The sequence below is a fragment of the Macadamia integrifolia genome, chromosome 14 (assembly GCF_013358625.1).
Source record: "Macadamia integrifolia cultivar HAES 741 chromosome 14, SCU_Mint_v3, whole genome shotgun sequence".
Classification (NCBI taxonomy): domain Eukaryota; kingdom Viridiplantae; phylum Streptophyta; class Magnoliopsida; order Proteales; family Proteaceae; genus Macadamia; species Macadamia integrifolia.
The window spans coordinates 5,449,500-5,455,546 of NC_056570.1; positions in this window are offsets into that span (position 1 = coordinate 5,449,500).

Genomic DNA, 6,047 nt, shown 5'->3' on the forward strand with positions numbered 1-6,047 from the left:
GCCGCGACCGTATTCTCGTGATCTACAACTTTCGTGAAGAAAGTTTTTCCATACAGGATTTTTAAGTGATGGTAAAATTACGATTTTTCATGATTTTCATGATTTTTAATCAAATCAAGTTTTAAGTAATAATCAAAATCCTCATGTACAAGAAAAATTCAATCGATTCTTGTCCCATGTGGTCTGCTCTGATACCAATTGTTAGAACTCCCTATGGGTTTGAGATTGAAACCCTATGGAGGAAACCACACAGGAAAAACAAGAACACGAATCTAATAAAATTATGGAGGATCGATTTGTACCTTTCACCTAGTATGCTGAAGATGATTGATGTTGGTCACTCCCACTTTCGCTCTATTGGCTTGGCTATGGATCTTCTACAACCCCTTAAACCTCCTTGGTTCTCTCACTTTAGTGGTAAAGTGGGGAAGAGTGAATAATGGTTGTAGGGACCCAAAACCTAGTATTTATAATACTGTCCTGCACTCAAAACCCTAAACCACAATGGGTTGAGCCAGCATATCCCTAAGCTTGAGAGTGGACCGAACCGGTTCATGCAATTTGACTCTCACCCATTTAATTAACCCGAATAATTAATTTAGCCCATAAATCCAACACACACTTCTTTATCCCAAGCTCTGCATGTAGACGACTATAAATCCGCCCTACCTCGGCAGGTTAGATAATTTATATTCCATATGGTCCTCTATTAGTTTTGAAATGCAGTAAAAGGCTCTCTCAATTATTACCCCTTGCAAGGAGAGTGGAAGAAACAGGCGGATCGCTTAGGCTTGAGATGTCCCTCTTTAGTTAACTCCCTCAGTTGCCTTGTTCGTGTATGTTTATTAATTTCTCTCTCCACTTCTATCTTTTGATTCCTTTGTTTTAGCCCCTAAGGGCTCTGGTTGTTGTGTCCAGCCTTCATGGCGTTTGATTGGTCTTGGGTTGTCAGTTTCTCAGCTGTGTTGTTCTTTTTGGGAAATGGCTGGGCAGCTAGTGTTGTGTCCTAGCCTGTGTTTGTCCCTCTCCTCCCGTCTAGTGAAAAGACCCCTTGTCTTCCCTTATCCTTTCTCCTTCTTTTTCTCTTTTTAGATTTAATAAATTTTGTATCCCACACAAAGAAAATATATTTGATATTATCTTGTCCAGTTGTGAACCCATGGATTTGGGATTAATTCTTCATTGCTTGAAAATGATAGTCAACAATGGATTACAGATTCATGAGAAAAACTTACAATACACGGTAGAGATCTACTTGCTATACACAGTAGAGATTTATAAAGAATATAATTTTAAATGCAAGATAAGGATTAAGGATCCTATATATTAATGTAACATGGTATATGGAGCTGTATACATATGGAAAGAATGAATATATAGAGTTGGTACCAGGTATGGGTCCACCAAGATTAATCCTAAAAACAGAAGGAGAAAATCTTGCTATAGACTTTACTATGCAAATGTTTACCAGGGAAAATGCAAAAGAAAAAAAAATCCGTTTCATTTTCGTAAATGTAAAGTTGGGTCAAATATCATAAAAATCTCTTGGGGAGAAAATATCTATTTTTTATTCTTATTTCTATACATGCATGGTCGTATCCAACTCTAGTTTTAAAATTTAGGCAATTTTATCTTTATATAAGCACTGTTCTCATGCTTCATTCTTTCCATGATTATTATTATTAGTAGTATTAGTATTAGTATTCTTGTACAAAAGGATTTCGGTCACAAACAAGAACCACAACATTTAATTTGCTGGCCTTCTACATCCAAGTGTTCATTGGGCTAGTATATCATATTGTACTACTATTAAAAGTACGTATTTCACTTCTATTTTATACTTTTTTAAAAAGATAAGAAGAATCAAAAAAAAAAAAAAAAAAAAAAAAACCTTTCAAAATGGTAGAAAAAACCTTTGATATCAGGAAAAAAAATTCCAAAAACCAAGGGACAGAAGCTGAACAGCTCTTATGGGCTGCATTCAGTATAATTAAATTGTCTATTGATTCAGTATTTGATTAACATATATTTTCTACATTTGTTCAGTATGAGAATTTTTTTTCCCCCCAATGACTAAGTGATAGAAGCCAGCTCTCTTGGGCTGCATTTAGTAATAGTTAAATGGTCTATTTATTTAGTATTTGATTAGCACATGATCAACATCTATTCAACATGTATACTTTTTAAGAAGACAAAAAAACTATTTTCAAAATGACAAAAAACCCTTTGACATCATATTTTTTTCCCCCCTAAAACCTAAGGGATGGAATATTTGATTAGCATTTGTTGACATCTATTTTCGACATTTAGGCACCATGAGAAAAAAAAAATTCCAAAAACAAAATGATAGAAGCCGAACAACTCTCTTGGGTTGCATTTAGTAAAATTAAATTGTCTATTGATTCAGTATTTGACTAGCATTATATTGGCATCTGCTTTCGACATTAGAAAAATTCCAAAAACTATGGGACGTGTGACCTCAAGACTGTGCCGGGTCCTCCCGCCTGGGATCATCTATGTTCCATGGGCTGTATGGAGAGGATCTGAATCCGACTGAATGCTCTCTTGGGTTGCAGTTAGTGTAATTAAATGGTCTACTAATTCAAAATTTGATTGGCATTTGATTGACATCTATTTTTTACATTTATTTAGCATAAGAAAAAAAATTCCAAAGACGAAGGGATAGAAGCCAACGGCTCTCTTGGGCTACATTTAGTGTAATTAAATGGTCTTTGATTAGTATTTGATTGACATATATTTTTGACATTTATTCAGCATTATAAGACCGTACATCTCTCTTGGTATATCCAGATAATAGGTAGGAGCATAAACTAAAAAATTCTGGAGCTATAAAGATAGTTATTCCTTGATCTTTTCTAGGACCATTATTCCTCCAACCTCCCCAAATCAGCTCATGTGACCTCCATCATCTCCTCTGGAGATTGGTGCACCCTTTCCCATCCACCCCCCCAATTGCCTACCTTTGGTCCTCTCTTTCTCCCATCCCTCCTGGCCAACGAGGAAGAGGAGACAAGATCACTTCTCCACCTCTACTTGGAATTACATTCGCACTTTGGATCCCCTTGCTCCCTAGTACAACATTATCTGGATCAAAGGCTACATCCCCGTCATAGTTTCATTGTCTGGAAAGCCTTATCTAATTGCCTCCTCACACAGTCTTTCCTCATCTTGCATTCCAGTTTCCCCCCCTCTTGTTGACTCTGATGGAATGACATTGAAGAAGCTAACCACCTCCTCTTTTCCTACACCTTCTCCTTATCTATTTGGAAGAGGGTTCTTGCATCAATCTAGCCCTCCCGTAGAAGAATCCTTCCCTTGAGTAGAGAATGGATCTGGATTGATATGACGTTTCGAGGTTCTTCCATTTGCGATACAATCGGAAAGCTTGCCTTTTGCGCTATCATTACTCACCTCTGGATGGAGCGAGACTTCCGAAGATGGAATCTCAAATCTTGCTCTTTTGATAAGATTTTGAATACCATCTTTTTTTATGTGAGCTCCAAGATCAGCTACCTTTGCTAGTGCTCAGTTCTTGACACCCCCAAGGAAATAAAGGTAATTAGGGTGTGGGTGGTAGAAGGTTGAAAAATCTGGGTCGTTGGTTGGTAAAAGTGATAAAGGGGAAGGGAGAGAAGTAGGAAATTCTAGTGAAACGTCAAAGAGAGCAGCCAGCTCGGTCATGGATGAAAGGGAATGCATATTTTTAGCCTTAAGCCCATCATGTTTAATTGTTCTATATCTATATATGTTAAAAGAATGTTGCATTAGTGGCAATCAAATTGAACCAATAGTTATTACTTGTTACGAATCCTTCAAAGCATAAACAGAAGTATTATGTACACTTTGAATTATTATTATTATTTTTTTGGATAGGTAAGTTAAAGACTTTTTGGGGTAAATAGATAAAGGTCTCATTAAAATGATAATTACTATCCAAAAAAAAAAACCCTCATGAGGTGACTAAGAGAAACTCAAACTCCAGACCTCATAGTGAACCTTCCATTATGATGGCTATTAGAACCTCATAGTAAAAATACAGAATTGTTACAACTTATGATCATCTCCATGCACTTGTCCAATAACTCAGATGGATTCCATACAATTTTAACCATAATTACCCAAAATCAACGGGCATAATATAATGTTCAGCGATTGAGTTCCCTCTTAGGATGCGCAACATATACCATCACCTCCTTGTGTCATTAGCTCCTCACTGGTGCACAGGCCATGTAGCTTGGCAGTGATGAACAAAAATCCTCTGCGGTGACGCAGTGAGCAACAGTGAGGATTCAATGGCTGGGTGCTTGTCGAAACCCTCCCAACCACCCCAACCGTTGGATTCTCACAACCACTCACTGCTCAACACAGAGAATTTGAACCTTGGCAGTGATCCCCCTCCCTTAAGGTATCAATTTTCAGCCACATTTTAATAAGAATAGGAAAAGATAATGACAACACTAGATATATTTCAAAGCCAAACATCCAAGGTTTTCTTGATGATAGCGGCATGAAGGTAATTTAAACTAAAAAACACCCCAAGTTATAGGTACCCACAGATCAATCGATTCATTATAAATACACCACTTGGAATTCTCGTTTTCATTTAAATATGAAAACTACATCTTTTTTTTTTTTTAAGTGCAAAAATATAATAACAATATGAATGCATAGTTGAAGTCGGATTTAATTCGCCCTTTTTGTTTTCTTCTTCAGTACTGTTGTGCTCTTGCTTTCCTCTCTTCGCGTTGAGTTGAGTTTCCCTTGGAAATGTCCTTGTGATGCAGTTAGAGCTTGGCTGCTTCTTACTAGTATATAGTTTCTTCTTCTTCTTCCTTCTAATAATTTGATTCTATCAATTACCCAAAACAAAAAAAACAAAAAAAAAAACCGTAGGCCAAATCAGATTTATGTGGGTATGAACAAGAAAGAAGTCAAGTGTATGAGAGAGAGAGAGAGAGAGAGAGGGGGGTGGGGAGCTCCCTTCACACCAATAATGAAAACGATAAGGTAACCTCGTCTCCTGGGGCATGCATACCCTTAAAACTGCACATCTCCATCAACCTGCGCACCCCAAGGGTATTCAGGAACCAGCAGGCGTGGACAACCCTCTCACTCGTCTCCTATATTGGTGTGAACAGAGCTCCCGGTCTCAGCCCTCACTACTACAAATAATAATTTACACAACAAGTGTGGTCAACCCCATATCTCCACTCCTGTAACGCAGACAAAATCCCTCCCAGAGAGTGAGAGGTGGGAAGCTCCCTTCACACCAATAACGAAAAGGATAGGGTAACCTCATCTCCTGTGGCATACCTTCTCAATCGCTCTGAAATTGGTGTGAAGAGAGCTTCCGGCCCCTACCCTCACTATTACAAAAAATGCTTTACCCAGCTAGTGTGCTCAACCCCATTTCTCCCCTACATTACTCTCTCTCTCTCTCTCTCTTATACACACAGTGACAGTGAGTGAGAGATAGGGATCCAGTGCATAGCGCACTGGTTGCAGTAACTGATTGTAGAGCAGGTGCCAGGAGTAAAGTCACGTGTATTTTCACCCTCGCCTTTCCTATCTTCCCCCTTCCCCTCTGGTGTGCGTCCGTTAAGTCCCTAGGCAATTCCACAGAATGTGATAACAAAAATAATAATAATAAAAGTGAGAGGTGGGGAGCTCCCTTCACACCAATAACGAAAACGAGAAGAAACCTCGTCTGCTGGATTATGTGTACCCTAAAACTGTGCATGAAGAGAGCTCCCTACCCTACGAGATAGATGGTTGTATGTAAATGAGATTGGCAGGAAGCATTGAGAACAGTGCTTATATAGAACTATACATTTACAGAAAGAATGTAAATTAGGTATTTTCTCGCCAGGAGATCCTGGATACTTTTTTTTTCCTTCTAAACTTCTGATTTGGCTTGTTTTAGAAATACGCATATTGTATACCATATCTATAGAAATAGAATAGCCCATTTGTACATAATGGTAAAGGGGCCCCTATGATCGATGATCATAGAGACCAACAGAAAA